We start from the raw sequence: 27,645 nt of genomic DNA on the forward strand, positions 1-27,645 counted from the left end.
ATCTTTAATCGCAGGAATATTGGGTTTGCACCAGTCACAAGATGATAATGTGCATATTGCAAAATTCTACATTTTGGAAAGAAGAGACTAGAACCTGACAGCATCCCACGCTGAGACATGGAAGCTGATTCCTTCATTTTTTGTCTCCAGTTTCTGTCTTTATATATGCACTGAATGTTTTCCAGTATTTTGCCCATTTTACTTTTAACACTTTTCCATTATCAACTTCTAGTTTTTGCATTTGCAATTTCATATTTGTTCTAACTTATTGCACTAAATTGATGTTTATAATTCCAAATTTATGTGGAGCATCTCATCATGTTCCCCTTTTTACCGAATCTTATACTTTGTTTTATATTACTTCATATGTGCTGACATCTTACAAAGCCAGTAACTTTACTTTGACTGGTTCCCTTTCTCACACTCAGAGTAGAAAACAGCCTAATTTTCATTAAAAAAATAATCCACTTGGAACAAAAATAATTAGGACACAGCTGAAAAAAATCCATGTGGACCTGAACAGGAGAGAAAATGCTATTCATGTATTTTTTTCTTTTTTCTTTCATTCTTGAATGCTTCCAAGTTTTCATTTTGCTGATCTGTTATAAATGCATTCTGCAATCTAGAATTCACAGAATCACAGGAGGCTGAGGTTGGAAGGGCTTTCTGGAGATTGTGCAGTCCAAGCCTCTGGTCAAAGCAGGACTGGGTACAGTTGGTTACTCAGGGTTTTGAGTATCTCCAAGGAAAGAGAGTTCTGAACATCTCTGTGTAGTACAGATACAATACAACAATAGTGCAATGCTTCGCAGTATTGTATTATATTTCAACTTGAGCCAACTACCTCTTGTCATTTCGGAGACTCATGTTTAGTATCATGGTACAATGTTGTGAAAGGAAGATTCAGTAATATCTTCAATAGCACACTTTGCTATTGAAGCAGATATTTATCTGTTTGTAGTGTCAGAAATGCTAGGGGCAGAAGAAACCATTAGAGCCATGTAATCTAACTTCTGCTAGAAGAAAAAAAACTTAAATCTCTGTCAGTAATATCTGCATAAAAGCAAATAATTATCTGTTGCAAGACAGAATATTTCATATGGAACAACTCTTACCTTCAAGTAGAAGTAACAGAAAATCTAATATATCTGTTGCTGGTAAGTATTTGCTCTTAAACAAAAATGTATAGGAAAGCAAATGGTAAGTTCACAGAAAATAAATCAGGAAGGGACTCAGGATATCATACCTCTTATCTGAAGCTGTGTCATTTTTGTCTAAGCCACTTTTTAGATACACTTGCCTAACTTTTTCTTTGATAAACTACAGCAATGGAAACTGAGCTGCTTTTTTGTGCTGTTCTGGTTGTTCAAAAGAAGTTTCTGCAGTGCCTGACTCTAATTTTCCCTTGTTGGTATTTAAATGTGCAATTTCTTGCTTTGGTCCCAGTAGTCACAGATAATTGCTTAGTCTCTTCCTTACATCTTCTTTTTGTACATCTGAAAACTTTTAAATCTCCTTTCAGATTTCTTTCCTTTAATTTAAATGACCCCTTCAACTTTTCCTGAATGATGTGGTCATGAGTTCTATCAGTCTTACTGTTCTCTTAACTTCTTCCAGGTGGCCTAGCTTATTCTTGAGGAACAGTCCTTGCAAGTGACAGCGTACTCCACCAGTGAATACTGAACCAGCCCTTGCAGACAGCTTTCCATTTAGGCAGGATGATATTGGCACAGGCTCAGATCTGATCTGCTTTAATCCTCAGACCTTTTACAGTAGAGCAGCTCTGTAGCTGCTCTACTGTAGTAGAGTAGTCATTCCCTATGCTCTGTTTGGAAAGTGTAAACCGAGTCTGTAATATGACTTCACATTATTCCCCCCCAAAAATGAAACCTATTTCTTTAGGGAAATTCTCTCAAGGTCATTTGGCGTTATAGTCCCAATTCATACAGTGCTGAAACTTCTCCTGTGTTGGTAGGATCTCCGTATTTAATAAATATATCTATATTATCATGCAATCTATTTACTAAAATAATGTATTATAACAGACCTAGAACCAACCACTCAGCTGAGTGAAGTTTAGTTTTATCCTCTTATGGATATTTTTGTCTTCTAATTTTCTATTGTTGCATCAATATAGTTCTGATCATTTTCTTATAAATAAATACATTAGATTTATTTGATATGATTTGTTCTCAAAAGGTCTGTGTAGGTAGTTGCCTATGCCACTGCTGTTTCTAGATGCTTGTGAATTATTTTTTTGACTGTTGCAGGCTTTTCCTGGAACTAAAATTAAGCTGAGTGTTTTTTTTTTCTCCTCTTTAACATCTCTCTCCTCCTTCTTTTTAAAGTAGATGTACGATCTGATTTTTCCTAGTTATGTGGAACCTTACTTATGACAATTTCTCAAAAGATGTAACCATTAATCATCTCTGAAATAAAAAGCTGGCAGAAATAAAATACCCACAGAGTTTTCACTGAGCCTAACTTTAAAAAAAAAACCTCTAATTTACCTATTTTTCAATCTGCTTGTCACTGCTCTTGTTTTATTACTCATCTCTTTGTCCCTGGTGCTAAACTGACATTTTCAGTGAATACATATCATTAACATTGTAACCTTCTGAAGACTCCTGTTGAGTAGTAGATCAACATTTCCCTTAATCTTCTGCCACTAGTGTAAATACAGAGTATTTTCTCCCACATTTTATTACCTCACCAGTTATTTTTGTTTTTCTGATTTTATTCCTGGACTATTGATGCTCTGGTTAAGGATCATTTGTGCCCATGAGCTGCCTTATTATTATTATTTTTAAAAACAGTAATAGCTCTCCCCAGTTCCTTTTTTCTTTCTTTCTTTTTTTTTTTTTTTTGCTGTCATTATTTAAAAATCCAGGACTTCCACTTCCCAGAGTTTATTGCACTCTGCTGCCCATGATTTGATGTCTCTGTTCTTTTTAACTGAGTACAGTCAATTCTGTCATCTATCTCATGGTCACTCTCAGTAAGATACTTTTCACCTGTACATTCTCAACCAGTTCTTCCATAGTTTCAAGAAGGACAGTCAGAAGATCTCTTCCTTTATTTGCTTTATTCATCTTTTACAGAAACAGAAATGTCACATGGGCATTTCAAGACTTTACTACTGGTGAGTTCCTGCTGCCTTCCTTTCCCTGTGGTTGTCTTGTTGACAAAAGAGTTCCACTACAAAGCGAGTCTGTCCTGTGCTCTTCAGGTTATTGCTGGTTTCCCAGAAAATGCTTCATCAACCTTGTCTTTGACAAGACCCCAAACAGGACAGCATTCTTTTCTAATTACTTCAACATTTGAGCAGGTTCCTATTCCTCCATCTCCTGGGGCTCAGAAGAATATCAGTATGCCCTTGGTAAACAGGGGTTTTGTTTTGTTTTGTTTATTTTTTACTTTTCACTGAGATCTGAACTAGATACATACTTAGTCTGATAAGCAATTGAACAGTATTACAGCATTTAAATACTGATACCTTCTGAGTCAAATTATCTGTTGTTATCAGTCCAATAATTTCAATACAATTTCTCCAGCAGAGAATATGATCTACTGTTTCCCTTGAAAAGGAGGAAAAAATATGTCTTTTCTTAAAATCTGAAGTTAAATTTGAATTTAAATTTAAAGACCCTAAAAACATTTGTGACATCTTTTCTGACCTATGTAATCACTACTTTAAATGTTATGTTCAGGATAGTTCATAGCTCAGAAATAATATTATTTCAGGAAACAAACAGACAAAATTAAAACAGAATTATGACTGCAAAGAAAAAATACAGAAGAAAGAAAATCTGAACTTGTGGATACTACATTAAAAGAGAATGAGGATTTCCTTTTGTATGATTAACTCAGATTTTAATAGCTAGGCTCTTCTGCACAACTGCAGTCAATTTTTCATCATTAATTTAGAAGTTCAGACAAAACCATGACAACATTCTTTCTAAAGATGAGTGGGAAAAAATTATATTATTATTGATTTCCTTAAACTTGTCTTATATGATGAATATGCGAAATGGAAATAATATAGAAATTCCTTGGGCTGTGACAGGAAATACAAATCATGTGAATGGAAGTTGCACTGGAATAAAGACATTTCAGAAGATGATGAGTTCACTACAAAAGGGTCTTACGTTAAGTATTTCCTATAACTCTTGATTTCAGTGGAGCACCTGGTGAGACAGGAAAATATGCATATGAGTATATCACTTCTTTTTTACCCACTAGTAACTGAAGAGATAATCAGGGTCTAGGCAAACTGAATGCAGAGAGAGTTGGAAGGACAGAAAATTCTGTGTTCAACCTGCAGTTACTGCTTCCATGTTAGTACAAAGGAAAAAAACAACAACAAATCAACCCCATAAAAAGAAGCTATGTGTCTGACTTGTCGATATTTCAGTTCTGAATTAACATGTTTAGCTAAGGGTGAAAAATATTGAGCCAAAGTGACTGGAGACATTATACCTACAAGGAACAATATAACATCTCTTCCTGATCTCAAATGTGATCAGGGAATGTATTCTAAGTAGTGTGAAGGTGAGTTTAGTTCTATATTTATAGTGTTTCACAAAGAAATTCTTGGAAAGAGGACCTGGCACATAGGGAGAATTTTTGAGGACAGAGAGTGACCTGTTGACTGGAGAGAATTGTTGCATTTAAATACGGTGATCTCAAAACTGTTTTCAGAAATTTTGTTGCAGAATGTGGAAAGATAGCCCTTATCTCTGTTCAATCTCTGTCCCTGTACTTTTTACCTAAAGCACATCCTGTACCTCAGGTACACTGGAAATCTAATTCACAAATTACATAATTGGCTACAAGAGGGATGAGTGGTTGCCTTAAAAGGGTCATCTCCTGCTCTGCTACTTCACTGTAAATCTGAATTGATTCCTACTTCAATCAAAGTGATCACCAGAGGGAAATAGAGCAGACTTTCTTCCCTGCTTTTTAATATCAAAATGGGAAAACTAGAAGTCAGTTCTCAGACAAGTCAGGAAAAATATTATGAAAGAGCTTTATTTGTACCCACTCTACTGTAAAATGATATCAAAAATCTTATATTTCCCAAAGTTGAACTGTTAATACTCCTTTTTTTTTTTTTACTTATTTTTATTTTTATGCAGAAGCCCATGTATAATAGTTACGGAAGGCATGGGAAATATCAGACTTGAGGAAGAAATGTGAAGTACTGGTTATAATTTTTGTTTCAGGGTAAGCTAACTAAACTGCTAAAACTAAATTTCCTTATTGCTTGATTCTTAATAAAATCCCTTCTGGTTGAAAACCATGCAGATTTCAAGTTTTTGATGCATAAAATATCTGTGTTGTATTTGAGTTGGATTATGCACAATATGGGCTCTAAGACTGTTTGATAGAAGGGATTCTTTTATCAGTTAGGAAAGTCAAGTCTGCGTTTTTAGCTTTCCAGGTCTTTTATTGCTTTCTATCTAATAGATATTCCCTTTATGATATATTAAGAGCTATAGAAGATGTATTTTATTAAAACTGTAGAGAAATCAAGTAACATAATAATGAGATATCGTATAAGAGGACAGAGAAATATTTATGCAGATTTTTGTAGATTTTTTTTTTGTGTTTGCTGTATAACTTTGGTGAGGAGAGGCAGGAATAAATAATTTCTGAGACCACAAAAAGTTGAAGTTTTGAATAATTTGGTGAAGGACAAAACTGGAAAAAAATGGTAACAGAAAGAATATAAATCTTCCTTTTTTTCATAGGTTTAGTTATAAATACCTCTGTAGTTTATGTGATATACATACTTGAAATTGTAAAGATGAATATCTTTCTAATAAGTGAGCATCTTAGAGAAAACTGCTCTATCAATTCAGAGTGACTGAAGGCTCCCTCCTTAATTTCATTACAAAAGTTTTGCAGAATTCCCATAAATAATAATTGGAGAAGAAAATGTTATATTAAAGTATGAATGAAAACAAAATTTGTTTTATTTTATTCAGCTTGAAACAATTCATGTGAGGAATATAACTCTTTGTCATGATCACTCTGCTAATGATGTGTTTAATGAGATCAGTCAGAAAAAGATTGCAGAGGAGGTGTTTAGAAAGAGAAACACAACGCTGTCCTGACCCGCTCTATTAAATGACCCTGGAAGAAGAATGATTTCATATAGGGCTCTGAGCAACAACAAGCCTTTGAAGAAATTATACAGGAAATAGTTCATGCACTAGCCCTTGGGCCAGTACAGGCAGGACAAGATGTAAAAAACCTGCTCTACACCATAGCTGCCAAGAATGTCCCCGCTTGGAGCCTCTGGCAGAAAGCATCAGGGAAGACTTGAAGTTGACGCCTAAGATTTTGAAGTCAGAGATACTGAGGATCCGAGTCCCTCTACACTCCAACTTAAAAGGAGATACTGGCAGCATATGGAGGGGTTTGAACTGCTTCGGAAGTGATTGTACTGAAGAGCAGCTTCTCTTGGCATCTTGTCTGCCTCTGCTGGGCAAGAACTTTAAATGGAGGGTACCCTCTGAGTTAAACCACTACAAACGCAACAGATTAAAGGTACTGCAGAACTGGGTAATTTCACCTGGTATCTATGCACACTTGTTGAATTATTCCAGTTTATGAAATAAAATACATTTTTATGAAAATATTGCTAGTTTATTCTCTTTATAAGCATGCATATGTTATTACATTATAAGAAGTGTTAGAAGAGCATTAAAGTAGCAAAAGCAAAAAAGAAAGAAAAAAAGGTCTGAAAATTCAAGATTAATGAAAGAACACGCACATAGTGTACTGCATGTACAGTGTTACTCTTCCTGACGTCCAAAATTAGGCCAATGTCTTTATTGGCTACTTGTTAGTAAGTGGGACCTTCTTCAGAGACTATCACTCTAAAATATAACCACTGTTCCACTTAAACAACAAGCAAACAAGAATATCCCTTGCATTCTTCCACCTCCCACTTCCCCCACCACTCTTCAGTCAATAAACACTTGCATGTATTGGAAGTTGTAATTTATTAAATACATGGAATTTCAGAAATGGAAGAAAAAAAATTATTCTCTTTCTTGCAGTTTATTTGTGAAACCCATATTTATTTTTAAGTTCATAAGGAGATACTATATTGAGGAAATAGTATATGCAAATTATATTCAAAATAGCATATGCACATGGTTGTATTGAAATTGTATATGCGATAGTAATACTGTCACTGACTAAATCTTGAGATTTTAATCTGCCATCTTAAAACTATTTTATGGCATCTTTTTGATAGAATAAGCACTGGATACATCATTTGAAATACTTAGCAAATAATAATATTATTATCTAAAACTAACTCCAGACTAAAATGTACACAGTTTGAAGGAAATGAGCATATGCAGACCGAAGGAACCTTAATATCTTTGTCTTCACAGGAGATTATATTTTCTTCACAGAATGCAAGATCTTTTCCATCCTATATTAGGTGTCTTAAAATAGAGGAAAACTCAGATGCCAGATTGGAAACAGAATGTTTTTTTTAAATGTGTAACTTTTAGACAATATATCCTCTAATACAAAATCATTCTGTGTTTGTGAAACTCTTTTAGATTTCCAATAGGTCTAGGCATGTATCTGTAAAACAAATCCTTTAAAAAGGGTTTAGTGTGGCAATACACATACACCAATACAAGCGCCCAAACTCCACATCATGGGCAGTGAGCATCAGAGTGGAGCTGCCTGAAATGAGGAGTCACTGCCTAGGGGCTGCTAGTGGCAGTCAGTGTACAGATGTGAAACTGGATGATGCTCTCTGGTGGCTTTGCTGAGCTAAGTCTTTCCAAAACCTTCAACCAGAGCATTCACCGAACCTTGGCTCTAGTCTTTCCTATAAATTTCAGTCTCATGACTGCCTTACAAGTTAAATCATTGGCTCCACTTACATCTTGAACAAGCTGAAAGTATCCAGCCTATGACTACTGTCCTTCTCAAAATACTTGAGTTTTACTGTAATCAACTGAAAACACATCATCCATCATATCTTTTCTGTTACAGACAAAGAAACGAGTCTTTTTTCTTTCCTCCTGCTAAGAATTTGGGAGTAGATTCTAACAAGATAGCTAGAAGAAATTATCATCATTTAATGGAGAAATATAAAAATGAATAATAAATTACAAAGCTAGATACAGAATTTAGAAAAATGCTTTGTTCACACAAGAATTTGTACCTTTAAAGTATAATGGAAAATAGAAAAGCTTGAGTTTTTTATGGCTCCTTTGAAACCAGTTGCTAAAGTACTTTGCAAAATTTGACTATTTAGGAATGTTTGGAATTTTAACCAACCCCTGGGTAAAACTGAAGTTTAAAATGCAGTGTAGATAGAGAAAAACATATTATTTAATTGACTCTGTAGAAATTATTTGATGTATTTAGGGGGTGGTTTCTACAAGCTAAAGACTAAAGAGCAGCAGATTCTGTAATAATAAAAAAGAGCAAAGCATATGAATGACAGTCTAGAAGCAGGCTAAAAGGGTAAAACTTTCTTATGCATAATATATTATTTTTTACTTTAGACAGTGCTTTCCATCTGTGGATTGAAATGCATTTTACTAATCATAATAAAAGCATCACAGTATCTCTTTTTAGGAAAATATGTGGTTTGCGTATGGGTAATGATGATAATACTAGCTCTCAGTTTTCAAATACTGCTCTCAAGTGCTCCCTTCAAAAGCTGCAAGCTGAAATGAAAATGAGTTATGATGATGAAAAGGAGGTAAAAATTGCAGGCATTTTGGAGAGAAGTCCTTTTAACCTTTCCAGATTGTTTCTTATATGACAGGCACAGGAGTGTGCTTACACAGAATGCTCATTGTGTCTAGTTCATAGAATCATAGAATCATAGAATTAACTAGGTTGGAAAAGACCTACAAGATCATCCAGTCCAACCATCCACCTACCACCAATAAACCCACTAACTAACTGCCAAGGTGCAGGACCCGGCACTTGGTCTTGTTGAACCTCATCCCATTGCACTGACACAGGGTTTTGAATGAACTATATGTGAAAAAACGTACAATGTTGAAACTGAAACACTGAAAAAGATGAATTGATATATTCTCATGGATGAGAAGTTAAGAAGCTACTACTCTCACCTTTTGCTTACCAATATGAGATGTAAATTGCCATTCTGGTCCTAAAAAGTTATCTAAGATTGTTTAAAAAGGCAAATGACCAAATTAAGATAATGCTCACCTTTTTTCAATTGTCGCCAATGGTTCCTGGAGAGTGAACTGGGAGAAAATTTTATCCAAGAAGTTAATTCCATGACACGACCAAATTGCAGTTTGGGCAATTTTCTTCCTTCTTACCTAATTCCATGTAGCTCCTGCCAGGACTCCAACCTATTCGCTTCACACCTTTGTCCTCTTCCATGTGTTTCAAGGCTGTCAGGTGTTGCCCTCCTCAGTCAATACCTCTGTTCTCTCTATCCTTCTTCTTGCAGCTTTTTTTTTCCTCTGACATTTCCATTTCTTCTTTGCCCTAAGCATTTCCACCACTATTTTAATCCCTGACCTGGCCCTTAATACTATCTTCTTTCTCTGGCAGTCTGCATTTTGAAGTTTATCTTTTATCTTTAAGGGCTAAGAGGTGATAGAGCACTTTAGAGTTATTTCAAGAGCTGATTGACCTAGCTCATTTCTGAATGTGATTCATGCTTGGGCCTTACAGAGTTCATAAAAGCCTAAGGAAAAATATGGCTTTATATCCATGTATCCTGATGTATTACAGTATCCCTCCATTAATCAAAAAGCCCGATGTCTGCAGCAAACATGTTTCAGCCTTCTCTTAAAGAAGCTGTGGGATCAGAGTAATTTTCCTTTGGTGAAGGTGTTGTAGGGCAGCTTCTGACTCTTGCTGGACAAGATAAATGTTGCCCCTCTTTCAAGATTGGCTTAGGTGTTGGGGCACTTTCATAGTGTAAGCACAGGACTATCATGTTTTTTGCACTTGCATTGGTATGATCTAGGTGTTTTCATGTACATGGTCTGCTCTTTTTAAAAGGAACTTGATCTACTTTAATCTCCAGGTGACTATCAGAAGGTAGTCCAATCGCAGCTCTGCAGCATTAGAACTGATTTTGTATCTGACATAGTGGAACTGTTTCAGCAGACAGGCAACCTTAATTAAAACCAAACACCATTATGAATTTCTTCCTGCTGTTGGTACAGTTAGAAGTAATCATGAACAGATATTTTAAAATATGGCTGAACTTCAGCCAAAGCCAAATCCTAGGTGTACTGACTCAGTTATCTCTTTCTTATGTATAGGGAATGGTTAAAAATAACAGTAGCATAAACACTGAAGACAAGGATTTCCACCCCTGTTTTACACAGTGTTCCAGGTTTATTATTTCTTCTTTCAAGACCCTACCCCCTGGACAGTGTTAACTTTTATTAGTTATGCTTTTTTTTAGCATTTTATTTTAGTATTTGGGACCATTTTTTCATTTGATTAAATTTCACCAAGGAAACTGGGTAGGATATATTATTTAGTGCAAATAACTTGCCAAGATGCATGGAGAGAATTGCTTTGGCTGTGATTCTCTGAACTGGACTCAAGGAAAAAGTATATTTGAAGGTCTCTGGTGCTCAGGGAGCTACATGTTATATTTAAAATGAATTTATCTTCATCTGTCAAAGCCTTTTTTGTGCTAGAATTGTGTGTGTGAAAACCTAAATGACATAATGTAACACTATAATGTGCTTGCTAGGATCCTGGCTTTCTGAGGGGCTGTATTCAGCTCCTGCTGACTTCCAAGGGGAGCTGAAGATGCTCAGAGTCCTTCCCAGGACACTCTGACTCGCACAGGATTAGTGAGAGATACCCATAAGCCCTCTGCAAGGGTAGTGTCACCTTCTTATGCAAAAATGACCCTTGGAACAAATTCCATTTTTTACAGTCTGGAGCTGAAATGTCATATTGCACAGAAAACTGTAGATCCTGTAGTGTTATTAATATCCTAAGCTCTTGAACATACACACACTGACCTCTATTCCTAAAATGTACCTGTGAGTGCTTGGGAGTATTTTGTACCATATAAAAGATAGTTCTTCTTCAAGCTGCAAAATATTGGGCAAGTATTTTTATACAGGAGTGATGGACTTTATGGAAGAAGGGTCATTCAGACATTCAAAATATTTTCTAGACGCAAATCCACTTTGTAGTGGCTAAACATTTAAGTTTTTGATGCTTTTGATTTTCTAGACGCAAATCCACTTTGTAGTGGCTAAACATTTAAGTTTTTGATGCTTAACATGATAGACTGGTGCTTATGGACATAGGAGCAAATTCTTGCTCTACACAAAATCAGCAGCCAAAGCATCATCAAAGGGCATACAATTTTCCATGCGCATATAAGCTTAGGATACTCAGATTGCAGCAAAATGCAGAACTGTGAATATGGCAAAGGAAGGAGCATGCAAATTAAACTTAGTGGTACAGCGTTTTTCAGGCAGAGCCCTGAGCTACACAGAGACTCCTTCTAAGCCAAGGATGTGGGATTTGCTGTATTTTGTGTGCCCCAAATGAGAAATGTAGTGGGTTCATTCTTTTTTCCCCCATGTTTCTTATTGTCAATATATATAGTACAGATGCACAACAACTGCACTGAAAGAAAACTGGGGTTACTCTTTTTATTATTGTTTTTTCCAGAACGTAATATTTTCACTGCCTGAAAAGGGCTAGATCAAGCTTTGCTACAGCAGTGTTAATAACTGGAAAGTTTTAAATTCAAGGACCCTGTGTTCTGAAAGATTTGGTGTCATTGCAGGTGGTCAGTATGAAAGATGACAGCTGGACTTTAAATTTTTGCAGCTGGGGAATTTCTTTGTTTTATGCTTGACTAACACTTGGCTGAGTGGCATTTTGGTCTGTGACTGGACTCATCATACAAATAAATGGAATGTTTTCTTTTTGGCCCTGAAGGGAGCAGACACGTGTCTGTGTGACATACGTTATCAGAGCAAATTCAGAGCTGGCATAACACTGGAATGCCTGTGAGAGTTACAGGTCACAACAGGCTTTAAACCACTCTTTGCTTAGTGATGCCCAGAGAGACAGGAGCCAGCTGGCAAAAGCCCTCATAAGCAGCCTCCAGAATCTATTTTCATGGGCTTTAGTGGGATTTGAATTAGGCATTTTAGGCTGAAGTTTCCATCACTTGGTGTCAGTAATCAGTTCAGCTATTCAAAAGTAGTCACTTATGATTCTTGTAACAGCCTTCATAGTCATATTTTCCAGCGTCCTAAGCCCACTTCTGTTTTGGCTGAAGAAAGAGCACTCATGAATATGTTTATTTCTATCTATGGGTTGCTGCATTATTAAATGTTCATTCTCCACATATGCCCCTTGATAATACTGGCAATGATAGAATATTCTGTGGTGCTGGTAAATGAAGCTTTCACATCCACATCTTTGGGAGATTTTGGACCTCTCTAACACATTTCTGAGGGGAGCAGAAACAATTACAGTAGATATACATATACTTAATTTTCTTTCCCTCTTCCTACCTGCTTCAAATCAGCAGAAAGCTTCTAATTTCCTTTGCTTTCTGGCAGGCTAGAAATTAGCAGAGGAAGCACACACGCTGTTTTACTTTGCCAGAGACCAGCTTATACAACAGATTTTTACTCTGTAAGACAGATTTTGCTGTATTTGTGCTTTTTTCATCTCCCCCTGAGGAGTATTAACTCAGAGCAAACACAAGACACCCATCCTTGACTGCTGCTTCTTGAACTGTTATATCTTCTTCTTTGCTTCTTCCTTCCCTATTTGAAGCTTTTTATATTAATAAGAAAAAGCGTCAACCAAAAAAAGTCTAAAGGCTATCTCTTTTCCAAAAATCTTAACTATTGGATGTGAGAAAGCTAGAATTTTTTAAACTCTCATTCCTGTACAATTTTCTTTCAAAAATTACATCCTTCCTACTGAAAAGAAGAAAGGTAGAATGCTCTGCAAAGTGCAGTGTTGAAATAGGAAGAGATATCCCCCCTTGGAAAGTGCTGAGCTACCGGGAAGCTATAGGCAGAGCATGTTTACGAACTTGGCTTTCTGAGCAATCTCCAGAGCTTGAACAGATTACAGTGATATTTTAACAAGGCTGCTGGCATTCATCACTGGCTTTTACTTACTGAGAAGGCTGAAAGATGGAAGAATGCAATTATTTCCACGTAAGCTAAATATTAGTGGCAGATTGTCACAAGAACTTCACTGCTTTCAACTTCTTCATCTCCTGCCAGGCACACAGGTAAGTGAAAGGGCTTCTCTGTCAGCCGATGCTTTGGGAAGGGAGTGGGGATCACAAGAGACTGGTGTCAAAGGGAAACATATCTGACCTGGAGGCAAACTGTATTTCTTAAATGTTAAATTTGCAGCACTGCACCTTTTCATTTCCTATCTGTCAGGTTACAGAGCCACTACTTATAGGGTGAAATACTTCTGTGAAGATATTGCTTTCCATAGCCAAGATCTCCCTGTCATTCCAAAATAATCCTTAAGATATGCAATTTTGTATACATTTATATACAACTGAAAGAGGACATGGAGATAAATGATCCCTACCTAGTGAAGAATCTGTGTCTAAACCTCTTTCTGTCATCTCATAATTGCTTCTAGATCAATTACTGTGGTTAAAACGTTATCCCACATGACAGATGCGATAATATGCATAGAGCCAACTTTCCAAAGATGATTTTTGTTGAACAGTGAATTGTGTTTTCCCTGAAAACACAATTTTCTGAGATGAGATCTTTGAGCATACTATGTTTCAGATAAGTTCTGCAGCACGGTAGAAATACAGTGATAAACAAGAGGTTTCTGAGTTCTCAAGTGGGAATCTTACAGCATCAAAAATAAATATTTCTCTCTCTTTCACCCTTGAAAGAACATCTATTCTCTTTGAGTAATAGCACTGCTATGCCTCTAGAGGTGAGCCTTCCTATTTGCAAACTTTTAACATAAAATATCTGATTGCCATTTAGAAAAAAAGAAGACTCTGACTATAAATAGATCTTGCATTAATAAAGCTTTGTTTTGATACCCTGTAAGAACGTTTACCTGATTTAGGAATTATTATTATTATTAAAAGGCAAATATTTGACATGTTTTTCTGATAGTTTTCTTTTTTTTGTCAATGACTGTAAGAGAGGAGAGTATTTTTGGCTGAAATATAAATATTCATATTTAATTTTTTTTAAAAATATGATTGTTTACAGAAAGCAACTAATTTAAGCTGTATTTCCAATCTGGCTGTGATAAATGAAACAAAGCCTGCTGGCAGACAGAATTCTAAACAAATTTCAAAGAATAATTAGATGTGTAATTAACAGAAGTCTGAGTTATTATCACTTTCTTCTCTGTATAATAATTCTGCATAAAAACATGAAAAATGGCTCTCATTAAAATCTCACAGCAGATCAGTCTGCAAAAGGGAGTGAAACATTAACACGAAGCATTCAAGATGTGCAAATACTGCGATTAATTAAATAAATGGAGACCAGCACCAAAAAAATCTAAAGTCAGAGAGAGCATTTAAGAAATAAACGTGTCTTAAAAGGTATGCTTGCACTTTCTTTTTAAAGGGCTCTTCAAAGTCCCAGGAGGATCTGTGTCTTTATGTTCTGCTTTTATCTTTTTACTCTGAAGAATCATTCTAAAGAGCTGTGCTTTATTCATATGTATTCATCTCAGTGAAGTAAGTGAGTACATAAGGATGGTTTCAGGATGCTATGGCAGAGCAGGGCTGATGGGCTTTGCTTTTGCCCAGGTTTAAGGGGCCTTCTGTTGAAGTTTAGGGACTTTCAGCCGAAGGTACCTTCACTGGAAGCAAACAGAAGGAAAACAAGAAGCTGCAAACTCTTTCCTGAAACCAAAATAAACAGGCTCTATCAGCCTTCCAGGTACTGGGATTCTGGCAAACAGTAGTATTCAGAGTAGAAATGCCAGCAGTTACTAAAATCCTGGCTTGTGTCAAATTCCTCAAAATGCATTTATTCAAGTACTGTGCAGTATCATGCCAATACCCACACTCTGCCTTTTTAAAGTATTTTGTAATATTTAAGGGCTACTTTGGCCGCTGTGCAGTACTCAGTCCAATAGGGTCCCGTGTGCAGTGCAGTACTTAAGATCCAGGTGTGAATCCTATAAATATTCAGGTTATTTTAATTTTATTAATGCTTGGAAGTTAAGACAGGGAAGGAAATCTCCATTTCTTGTTTAAAATCCTGCTTTAAAAAAAAAAAAAAAAGTGAGAGAAATTTTTGTTCTGTGTTATGGAATAGTAATGTCATGTAATACACACCCAAGAGCTTAACAAAACTGTAGTAAGACTAATTTTGCCAGTGTCTGTCTAATCCTTCTTTAGCATACTATTATGTTTTTTGCTCAGTGTGTATATTGCCTGTTGAGAAATAATGTGAATATTCAGCAGTAAGAAGCGTTGCTGCTTAACTTACAGGAGAGCTTTTTTTTTACCATGGGTGAACATGCTTATCTAGAAAGGGATTTCAGGCAGATGATGACCCTTGGGATTCAGTGAATTCATGCATTGCATGTCCTATCTGCACGCAGCTGTACAGCAAGATTACTGTTTTTCTTACACGATTCCAGTTTGAATTGAGACACTGCAAGTGTGCCACTGTCTCTCAGAAGACCCTACCTATCTTTCAGAGCAATTTAATGTACGCATGGATACGATTTATTTAAGCAGGATTCCAGGTGCAGGTCTGTCTGCATTTGGTGCAACAGGCTGAGTGGTTTTTAGGTTGTGCTAGTGTTCTCAGAACAGAGTTGGTCCTCTTCCCATAGAAATCAGGGTGGGCTTTGCTACCCAGGTTAGAGGAGGAGGATCAGGCCACTTGTTATCATGTGTAATTTGGGTTCAGTATTGATGACCCAGAAAAAAAATGTAATAGGTACCTCTATTTATTGCTCCCCCAAAAAACCTGTATTTTAGGTCAAGATATCACTTTTTATATCTGTTGAGATTATTCATTTATATTTCACTTAGATGCTAAGAAATTCATTTCAAAACAGGTTTTTCTTTTCCTAAAAAATAAAAGGATACTTAGTGTGTGTATTTCCTGCAGTGAATATGGCTGTGCTGCTCGCTAGGTATCCACATTTATGGGCATGCATTTTTGATACAGATATATTGAAATGCTATTTTTAGTCCTAAGGTGACGTAAGGAAGGGAGTGTGACTTTACCCCAGTACGTGGTGAATTTTAACTGCAGCTAACTCTGCAATGGGGAGTTATTGCTATGTATCTACTGCTACTAGCTACACTGATGGAAAATATCATTGAAATCAGCAAATGTAGGATGTTTACTTTTCTGAAAATGAAAGTAGAATCACAGAATCGTTAAGGTTGGAAAGGTCACTAAGATCATCTAGTCCAACCACAAACTAACCAATAGAAGCAGATCCATTAAAATTTATTTCCAACTAACTTGTGAATGTATGAGCAAACCCAACAATTAGTGACCACAATCTGTAACCTCCTATCTTTTGTTATTCTGTTAGGGGTTAAACTGGAGTAAAGTGGTATTTATTTAAAAAGGAAGAACAACAGATTCAAATGTTTTGTGTTTTACTGACTGTGCTTACCATTGGCTGTACTACTTTCTTACTGAAACTACTGTTTTTGCCAGCTACGACATCCTAGTCACATTTGCACAGATGGAAAGTAGAGAAAAATGAGACCAGTTGTATATAAGATATTGAAAATGGTTATAGTAATAATATAATGATAAAATGATAATTGCAATATAATATTGAACGTATGTTAGATTTTTTAGGAATGCTAAGTATAATATAAATAGATGGAACTCTGTATCTATGTTCTGTCATACGTTTGGGTACTAGTTTTGAAACAAGGTATATTTCTTATGGCTAGATTAATTAATTGCTGATGGTGGTCTGAAAATGAATTCACAGAAGCTCAAATTCTCATGCATGCATTATATGGTATTTAAAGTAAAAAGGCAAGAAATCAATTCCATTGTTTGTGTTGCAATTGACTGAATAGTAATTGAGACACAAGAAATTGGAAGGTCAAAACGAGAACCATTTCCAGAAAATTTATTTGCAAATCATTTTCAGAGGCTTTTAATTAAAATTTAGAACATAATTGAATTATGCCTTTTATTTCATACTCAATAATTTCCAAGATCTCCCAATATATTTGCATTTATATTAAAATTAATGTATCCTTTATATACAGCATTGCTTTTAAAATTGTAATTCAGCTCTCAGATGGCAGCTACCAGAAAAGGTGCAGCTTGCGATCGGTGAAGGAATGGTTTATATCAAGTGTTTAATTGGAGTGAAGGCCAATTTTTTGGTAAAAGAGCTCTTCGCTTGCTTCCAGTAGCAGCAGCTGGGTGAGCTGGGGAGGGGGCTTCCCATGTCACTCAGCTGAGAGCCCACAGAGATGCCCCTCAGGACTGCCCCCTGAAGGGACAGCACCAGTAGTCCCTTCCCAGAGGGCTGGGGGTGACCAGGCCTTGGCTTGCTGGGGTCCTTAGGCTCAGAGGACATTCATTTTCTCAGTGGGTAACAGTACAGTTGAAAGGATAGAAAAGTGGGAAAAAGATAAATAGTGACTAGAAAAGGGACTGAACATATGCATTAGTCAGCCTTTTGAATGCATAATAAAAGACATTTATATGAGATGAAATTCAGGGTTTGTATAAGTGAAAGAGAGATTCTGTACTTGCTTTCTGTAAGGGACTGAATTTTATCTAAACAACTTTGCATTTTATAAACAGTAATATAAAAATAATTACACAAATGTTTACAACTCCAAGCCCACCTCTGCCACAATTTCTGTTAATAATCTGATGCCAGTTTGCTTTTGTTTTGAAATCACCAGTTGTTGACTAATTTCCTTTCTCTGGTTGTTTCATTTTATTGCTTTGTCCTTCAGCTGCCCTTCCCTAGCACTTTTTATGAAATGTGCTCCAGTATGGTACTTAGCACTGTTTGGTATTCCTCCTTATAAAAACAAAGTACAAAGCAAGGTACATTAAGGTATTAATAATTTGTTTTCAGACTTTTTAAAAATTTCACTGATGAGGATAAAAGGGGGCACCAATATGAATGATGGTAAATGGGGAAAAGAGGAAACAGTCACAGCTTATGCTGAAATAAATCTGTCTTTATATATGGTGAAAAATGTTTATGCAGACACAATTTCTTTGTAAGAATTTGGGAAATCTCTCCACCTTTCTCTGTTGACTTAGTCTAAACAGTCATAATTTTTCCAGGCTTGCATCCTTCCCAAGAATATGCTCTCCTTGAACCACTTCTCTATGCATTTCTCCATTTCTCAGGTATTGCTTACCTGAGATCTTGTGCTGACTTCCCTTTTCTATTTAGTTTTTCGTAAGTCATTATATAAATACAAAGCAATAAGTCTTTTGATTTTTTCTTGTGCTCTTAGGTCATCTTCTTCCCCAGGTTGGAAGGATTCATTGGTCACATCACACATACGATCCCCAGAGGTATTTCACCTCCTCTGTTCTGTAACTCCATTTTGACCAGAAAAGGAAAAAGGAACACTGAGACAGCTTGTAATCCTACCACCGAAGCTAGATGAAACAGTTCCCCGTTGTTTCCCTGTTCCTACACCATGCAGCTCAATTCCACTCTCCCTTTGGTTCCTTTTCATTTTACAGCCATTAATGTTCATCCCTATAGACACATAATTTCACACTTACCATCCAGTGGTCAGCATGTGACAAAGTACTCCCTAAAAAGAGACAGATAAGTAAAAGCAGACTGAAGTTTTTAATCTAGAAAGGGAAGAGATTCAGAAGAGATAATGAATTTTAAATACATAAAAACTAGTTGCAACGAGGAATGGTGGAGCTCTTTTCCTTCATTTTTTTGCAAATAGGACAAGAAATATTATGTTTAACTTTGCAGCAATGGAGCTTAGAAATACTCTTTTTATAGTTACAGTAGCAAGGCACTGGAATAAATTGTCTTTCAAAACCATGGAGATTCCAGAAAGGAGACTTGTAAGCACTGGTTTGAAAGTCATTTACCAAGACTAGCATGTGGGTGATGGATCCTGCGGTGAGACAGAGATGGGTTAGCTCCCTCTCAGCCCTCCTTTTTGCTATTCCTCAGCACTTTTTTGCAGGCATGTAAACTTACAGGCTAAAGGGAGCAATGTCAGATATGAGCAGTGACGCACAACAAAATACATTATTTACATCAACCATTGCTACAGGAAACTTTTCTGGATTTATTCCTACCCTGCAACAAAGAGGAGGTACTATGAGAGATGGTCAGAAGTAATGTCTAAAGTGTTAGAGGTGATTAAAGGATAGTGAATGAAGCCAAATTAATTGCTTAAATCAGTGGTCCTATAAATCAGGAACGGCCTGTGTTTATTGTGTTAACTTAGTGCTTTTAACCTGTGGTTAGTATGCTGTGGTAACTTAGGAGAAGTATTTACACGAGAGTAGGTGAACTATAGGATGTTTTCCTTATAAATACCCTGCTGTACCTTCTTGATAGGAGACTGAATGACCTTCATTTACTAAATCAATACTGAAATTCCCATATTTCTCTGTAAGCTGTGCCAGGGAGGATGAAATGAATACTTGTATCCACAGACACATTGAATGAACTCAAAATGTTCTGTGATCTGCATCACATAGCAACTCTGCTAACTGATCTAATGGCCCTTCCTGAGGTTTGAATATTCAAGAAAACATCTTGTTCTGCTGAGAAAATGCAGCTAAACTGTAGATCTTGCTTTATAAAGTACGAAAGCAGTATGAAAGCAGCACAGTGGGGCTAAACTACTAACAGAAATGTTACTCTTTTGCTTAAGGTAACTTGTTCCCTTTTCACCAAGACCCAGTTCTTGCCATTTGGATAGCACACAAGCTGTTGGTTGAGTTTTTCAAGGGGAGAGTCATCTATTTATGTGACTGCCAACTAAGACATTTCTCAGGACCTTGCCCTTTATCTTGTCCTATCACTACAACAGAATTAAAGAGCTGATGTAGCTCAGGTCTTTGACAGTAATCACACTTGAGTAGTTTGGCCAAGATCCGATGTTACACTTAGTAGCAGGTCCCAGGGAGAGAAATTTTGAGGTCTTTTCATTTGTTACATCTTACTTGGTCAATGAGAAGACAGCTTAGTCGGTACTGAGCAAATGCCATGATCTAAGGATTTATCCAACACGAAAGCACAAGATCAATGGCTTGCTTTGGAAACTGTTATTTCAGAGATTTTTTTCAGTCTTCCAACCACAGAAGTAAACTGAAACCCTGCCACAAACTGCAGTGGTCAGGGTCCATCTACTTGGCATTGCAGGGATCCTTTGCCATTCTTCTGGGGCCATCGTTTGCAGAGCTCTAGGAGTCGTCTGTCAGAGCCAGCACCTGTTACTCTGTCTCTTTTATGGGACAAAACTAAATGGTGTCATTGCTACTTTTCTCTACTATGAGCAAATTAAATACAACATTGGAGAAAGCAATGGAAAGTGTTGTGTCAGAGAGCTCCATTTTGCAGCCTCAGAGACACACACATCCAGGCAATTCCTCTGGATAGCAGCTCTGGCTTCACCTGTACCCTTTTGGTCAGAGTAACATCTGCTCTGTCTGGAGAGCAACATGCTAAAGAGGTCAGAAATAAGTAGCATGTTTGCCCTTTTGTCACAGTGCTTATGTGGGTGCTGTTAGATCCGTCCATTGACACGACTCCGGGAGCAGCTCATTGTAATGCCATCTCTGCATGGAGAACCAGGGGGTTAAACCAGCGTCGCTTTCCAGCAGGGAAGCACCGCCCGCTACAGCTGTGCCGGGGGTTCCCAGGGCTGCCCCGGCCCGGCTCGGGTCTGCACAAGGCGGGGACAGCCATCCTCTGCTTCCTGATGCATTAGCGGGTTTCTCCCTCTCCTCGCAGACCGTCCCTGGGGGGCGGCTGGGAGCTCCTGGGGAGAGCAGCGAGCCGGGGGGGAGCAGGAGGAGGAGGCGGGCGGGGAGAACATCCCCTCTCCGCTGCCGCTGCTGAAGCAGTACGGAGCTGTCTGTGTGGCTCCCCAGAGTTAGTTGCTCAGCAACCAGAATCAATTAATATGCTTTGCAGAAAGTGCAGGGGAAGCCCGAGCTGCTGTCAGCGAGAAGGCAGGAGGCTGAGGGTAATTCAGGATCCCACCCGAGCCTGACACCCCTTCAGTGCCAGCTCATCCCCTCCAACCTTCCGTTAGATACTATTCTTTACCCCTTTTTTGGCTTAGTGCGTGTGTTCCCAAATCCTTCAGACAAAGCAGCTCTTTGCCTCAGAACTCTCCTGCTTCGAGGGTTTTGCTTTTAGATCTCATTTGTATTGTGGGGTTGTCAATCTTTCTCCAGCACTCTTCTAGTTTAATGTTTTTGCTTGTTGGGCAGGGAAAGGGACAGATGATGCTTCAGTCAGATGGCTTAAAAGATTCCTCTGGATGAGGAGGGTTGCTTGGTAGCACACAGTTGAGCAGTGGTATTGAAAAGGCATCATATGTGAATTGGGAAAGTTTTTGTCTCCTGCTTTATTACAGGTAATCAGCACTGCATGTCTGAGACTGAAGAGATAGTACAGATGGTTGTGAAACATGTAGACAATAGAATAAATGAGGAGTTGGGTTATTTTCCCTTTTCTGCATAGCAATTTCAGGGCTTCAATAAGGTATTCTTTTCTTTTTCTTTCTTTCTTTCTCTAATTGTTTTTGGAGTCCCTCTGATGACGCCACGAATCTGGGAATGAAGAACTTCTCTGAGCTGATTGGAAATGGCATTGCGGAGCTGAAACTTAACTGCAGGAAAAATATCTCCTGAAGAAGGAAATATAATGCACTTTAAAGATCTGACTTCTGGTGAAAAATTCAAGCCTAGAGAAAACTTGTCCGCTTTGTTAGGAAGAATGGGTTGGACAATTTTCTTCAGTTCCACAGGATATCTGAGTGCCATGCTGAGCTTGATCTCTGCAGCATGCTCTGTGCTTCTCATCTCTTCCTGATGCACTGCATGGTAAGGCCTTTTTTTTTCCTTAATAATCATATTTCTGCTATGGTGAGAGCTGAAAATGCTACCAATAACCAAATGAAAATTGAAAAAAATATACAAACCAAACAAAAGAAGGTCTGTCAGTATGGTTGTTTTCCAGGAGCAAGTGTCCTGATTACTGCAGTAGCTTTGTAAGATCATTTCTGTCATTTTCCCTTGCTTTTTGGCTCTGTGTGTTTGCGTGTGTGTGTTTGTGCGTACCTGTGTTATCAGCTGCACTTGCCCTGGAACACTGGTATATTTCCAGGCTAAAGGGGATGTTTTAGAATTTGCTCTGATATTTCTCTTTTCCCTCCCTCCATTCCCCTTCTCCTGTCTCCCCTTCCTCTCTGTCTCTGTCTCTCTGGGATTATGGTGCTACACTTTCCCTGCACCTCAGTTGTGTACTGACTGCTAGAAGGGAAAAATAGAGAAAATTGGTCCTGTAGTAATATAGGATCAGTAATGAAACTATATTATCTGGATAAACAAAAGCTATAGAAGGGTTTACAATGTCTGCTACCTAATGTAAGATCTGCAGGTACAAAAGATTTACTTTTTTTTCCCTCTGTGGGAAACAGGTATCAAATGCAGAATTGGATGCTGTGTTTTAAATACAGGGGGAGGCAAATCCTTTTACACATCAGAAAGTAAAAAAAAATGACCAGTATGAATTGTGACAGTGTTACTTTTGATGACTTAAGTCACAGCAAAACCTAGTATGAGATGGTCTTGCATCAGGTAATTTCTGTCATTTACTAGCTGCGTGTTGGGAATCATTATAAATGAATTCAATGAATGTTGTAAGATTTTGCTCAAGAGCTGTAATATGTTTTCATCTTCCTGGGTGAGAGGTGGTAGAGGAGTGCAAACTGATATTATTAACTAAATACTCAACTCACTACAACTTAGGGTCATTATCAGGAAATAGCCAAGCTGATCAGGAATTATAAAGTGAGTGTACTGAGATGGAAGAACATCTTAGCTTTCTGGAAAGCCTAGTTTCTCTGGATTCCTGTTTCAAAAGCATAGGATAGAACAAAAAATGAAAGAGTGCTGATGGTAAACATATATATTTTCTTCTCTGTTCTTGTTGATCAGGGAGTTTGAAGAGGGAAAGGTGGCTGCCCCTTGAGGAGCAAGCCAAGGTGAGGGCCTGCCCCTGCTCTGAGGGTAATCTCCAGCAAGTCCTTCTGGACTTGACAGGGGTTGAAACGGTTGAGGTACAGATTTGAGTGGCCGTTGTCATGGGCTCCCCAGCTGTGGATGGAGGTGATGAAGTCCTGGCTGCAGGTTCAGAGAGTGGGATAGATGCAAAGAACCAAAGCAAAACTCAGGCCAGCCCAAATCAAATGTCATGAACTTAGTATAAGAGCTTAAATTCTACTCAAAAATCAAATTTTGTCACAGATCCTGATACTTCCCTTGTAGTGAACAGACCTCGCAAGGTAATTTCTAAAGAGAGAATGGAAATGTAGTCTTTTCAAGCTACTAAAGCAGGAGGAAACTGAGATGATGCAAACATCCTCCTGTAGTGTGGCAGTTTTCTTGTAGCATTCCGAGGAACGAGACTTGATTTTAAGAATAAAGGTTCAATGTATACATACACATGCAATAAAGTAGATTTTTGTATATTGTGCTATTTAAAATGCACAAATATTATAAGAATCAATAAGAAAAACTGAGGAAGGATAACGTAACTTGTAAATGTCTTCTTCCAATCTTCCCTGCTGGAAGAAGCTCTTAGTTGTAGAAATGGTCTCCCTAGCTCTTTATGTGAACAAGGACTGCATACTAAATTCAAATTTCCTATTGCAAATCTCCCCTCACATCAGCAGGTCTACTTCAATCAATGGGACAACTCATATGAGTAAGAACTACTCATGTGAATAAATTAGGAAAGATTTTGTAAGACCAGTCTCTTTGATTGTCATGGCAACAGATTTATTAGGCTTCAGGCACAATTTGTATTTCTCTTCTAAACAAAATCATTTTTTGTTTTACCCATGTGTATCCTTTAGTCTTGCAATTAGGACAAGAAAAATAGGTCAATTGCATTCTTGAAGATCATACAACTGTACAGACACGTTGTTAGAGAATAACTATCAGAATATGCAAAGTTTACTTTTATTTGTGGTCTCCAAATCCAAGATGAGTGTATTTTTACTAGAAACATTCATTGCCTTATTTATTTATGTGACTCTGTTAATATTGTTACTAGGTATTCTTGTCAATAGCTTTGGAAACTCATCAAAAACAAAGATCCGTTAAATTATTACTGAACCTATAGAACCATTCACTATTATTAAGTACAAAGAGACTTATCAAGCTACCTAATATATTACATTACATACGTTCATTTAGTTAATACATCATGTTTAGCTCTTTACTAGATCCAGAAACTTGTTTATCTTTCGGGTACAGAAACAAGATGAAGTGATGAACTTCCTACAGAATATAGATATCTATACTGTCACAGGAGACATTAAAACTTCTGTGTTTCCTTTCACCATGCAATATTTTGTGCTTATAAATGTCTATATTAAGATATTTATTACATAAGAAGTAATATTTTCTTCATTATAAATTATAAAGAACAGTTCATTTTCAGAATACAATGTATAAAAATTTTTTTTGCACTAGCTTATGCATTGTGGAAGAAAGAAAAACGCTAGAAAAAAACAAGAATAGCAACCTTTAAAATGTGTCCAGTACTCTAATGCAGCAAAAGGTTTGTTTCATTAATCCCGAAAATAACAACACATACATAGCAAGAAGATCTGATTTTTTCTAAGAAGTGTGCGATTGTGAGAAAGAAGCCTTTGTTCATGATGGTCATTGTTTTTAGCAGACATTTCTGTCAATCATGGACAGAGCTCTTTCTTTAATGCCATTTTTCATCATTTACTTTAAATAGTCATATAACAGCTATATTTGGCTGTCTGTGAATTCTAAAGTAAGTGAAAGTAATTTCCCTTTCTTTGGGTTACTATTCAATAGGGGTCTGATGCTGAAAACATATGTATTTAAATCTCTTGAACGATTGAAAACTCTTCAAAATCTTTCATTAGATAAACTATGTGAATCAGATCCTGAAGTGTCTACATTGTCAGGGCAGTTACACTGAGTAATGGAAATACTTTCCATATTTGCAATTTCTAGTTGAGAAAAAAGTACTTTAATAATGCAGCAGATAAGAAGTTCCTGTCCCTGGAATGCCTTGAGTGATTTTGATTCCAGACCCAGCAAAAATCTGAGGTTTTGCTAGGCCCACAAAAATAATGAAAAAAATCAGAATCTTAAAGTTTTACTGTTTAAACATAAACACAGGAAAAATATATTCATCTGATGAGAAATTTCAATTGATCAGCACCATTCTGTTCCACAAACCAGGATAAGAAATTGAAAAGGCAAAACTATTAAAAAAAAACAAACCTCTAAAAAGTCATATGTATAAAAATACTGATTTCAAATGACACATTTTGTTTCAGTGTTGTTATTCAGACTCTTTTATTTTTGTTACAAGAAGTTCCATAAATAACTGTTTTTCTCAGTGATGAACGGCAATATTTAAAATTTCTTTTTTTTTTTTTTTTTTTTTGCAGGGAAATATTTTGTTGCTTTTTTTTTTAAACTAGATTTGTCATAGCTGTCCCAATATTTATTGTCTCTTACAGGTCAGCTCTTTAATTGCAAGCTCCCTGAAGGGCCATCTTCAGCACTACCCCTTGCATAGCCCTATATTGCTGACACTGAACAGCAGTTCCTACCAGCTCTATGGTAGATGTAAGTTCTGATTGCAATTCCCTCTTTTAACTATTTTTGTGTCTTCAGTAAAAAGCAGGCCTCTATTCTGCTCTGAGTCTTACAGATACCAGAGGATGTAGTTTCTTCTACAAAAGTGTTTGAGAGGCCTTCCAAGTGCATGCAGGCAAGGAGTAGAATTAATCAAGTATTAATATCTTTATTAAATAGATAAGGAACTGAGGAACAAAAGACTGCCCAAGGCTATGCTGTCAGGGGAGAGTTCTCAACTGAACCTAAATGCCCTCATTCTCAGTTCATCACTGTCCCTGCAAGGTTGTTCTTCATTTTCTTCATTTTTTGCTTAATGACTTGCATTTGGACTTTTAAGTTAATACTAGTTGAAGTATCAAATGTGAAAGGGAATTACTGATGCATACTTCCTTTCCAGTGTGACACAGTTGTCCTAAAAAATTCTTTTTTCTCTCCTGAGCTGTTCTGTTTGAATGTAACCTTTAACTATGTAATTGATTTACTACACGGAGGAAATGCATCCTAGAAGATTAAACAAAAAAATTCTAAATAGTAATTTCCTAAACACCCCATGCAGATTCAGGTGTGTACATATATATGTATCTGTTTATGATGCCTGGATTTAATGATAGCTCTAGGGCTCTGGAATAGTTTTGAGGACTTTTGGTAAATGAATGAGATTTAAACACACGAAAAAAGAACTCTGTTAAAACATAAAAAGTCTGATGATTTATTATCCAAAATTCACACAGATCATTATGAGTACAGCACTTGTGCACAAAAAGATGACACAGAGAATATAGTACCTAACAGAGATTTTTATTAATGCCAATCTGACTCCCCTGTCCAAGATAATCTCTCAGCTTTTTATCCTCTTTATGAAAAAGAAATAGCTTGATAAGAGTACTTAGCTGGTAAAATTACATCAGAATTTTGAGAAAAAATTCTACTCTGGCATCTTAATACAAATCCTAGAAAATTTTGTACACTATCAGAAGAAGGAAAAGTGTTTTGCCAACGTGCGAGAGTTTTGGAGTGAGTTTTACAGCAGAAAGTCCCAGAAACTTAAGCAGAGCAGAGAGGAACAGACACTCCTTGTACAGTTCCAGGTGTGACAACCTCTGGATGTTGAAGGGAGCTGTACTTCCCCAGTGAATGTGAAAGAGTATGAAAGCTGGTTAAATGCAGCACTTCCTCACTTATCCTTCATTTCTGAGAAGCATCGTAAAGAGCTTTTAAAATACATTCCAGTGCATCAAGTATACCCTTTTACTTTTTCCAGACATTAACTTACTGGCTTATGATGGAAAAAGGATGGAAATAAATACCTTAGTCAATAAATACTCAATTATAGTGAGCAATTGCATAACCTCCTTCAATATAGTGATCTCCAACAGACAGAACTCAGGGCAGCCAGGAGGAGCACCTGCATTCCCTTACCATCAGCAGCGATGGCGCAGAGTCATCCCCTGCTGACCTCAGCCCTCCTTCCTATCTGTAGATACAATAAAATAGGTTCTGAAAGGCTTTCCCGTTTAGGGCAGAAATGTTTTGCATTTCAATTTGGATATTAAAATATATAAATGTGTTTTAAGTTCAAACTCAGAGATGTTTAAGAACTTTTCATATGTCCCACAGTTCTTTTTTAAATGACAGAGACTAAGGGATCCAAATACCTTTAAGGATCTGAGCATGGGCTTTATAGCATTTACTACATTTTCTACAACATTAATAGACCAGGAAAATAAATCTAATTATTATGATAGGGTATTTTTTGAACTTTGACAGG

General features: G+C 37.0%; 1 long non-coding RNA gene across 1 annotated transcript in view; it reads left to right on the forward strand.

Moving 5' to 3' along the window:
* Positions 1 to 27,645, forward strand: part of LOC110400792 — a 148,386-nt gene that overhangs the window by 91,585 nt on the left and 29,156 nt on the right. Inside the window, exons 3-4 of the long non-coding RNA XR_002440079.1 lie at positions 21,770 to 22,064; positions 25,757 to 25,865. This is a non-coding gene — a long non-coding RNA (uncharacterized LOC110400792). The remainder of the gene's footprint in view (positions 1 to 21,769; positions 22,065 to 25,756; positions 25,866 to 27,645) is intronic.

This window comes from Numida meleagris, chromosome 6 (genome assembly GCF_002078875.1).
Source record: "Numida meleagris isolate 19003 breed g44 Domestic line chromosome 6, NumMel1.0, whole genome shotgun sequence".
NCBI classification, from domain to species: domain Eukaryota; kingdom Metazoa; phylum Chordata; class Aves; order Galliformes; family Numididae; genus Numida; species Numida meleagris.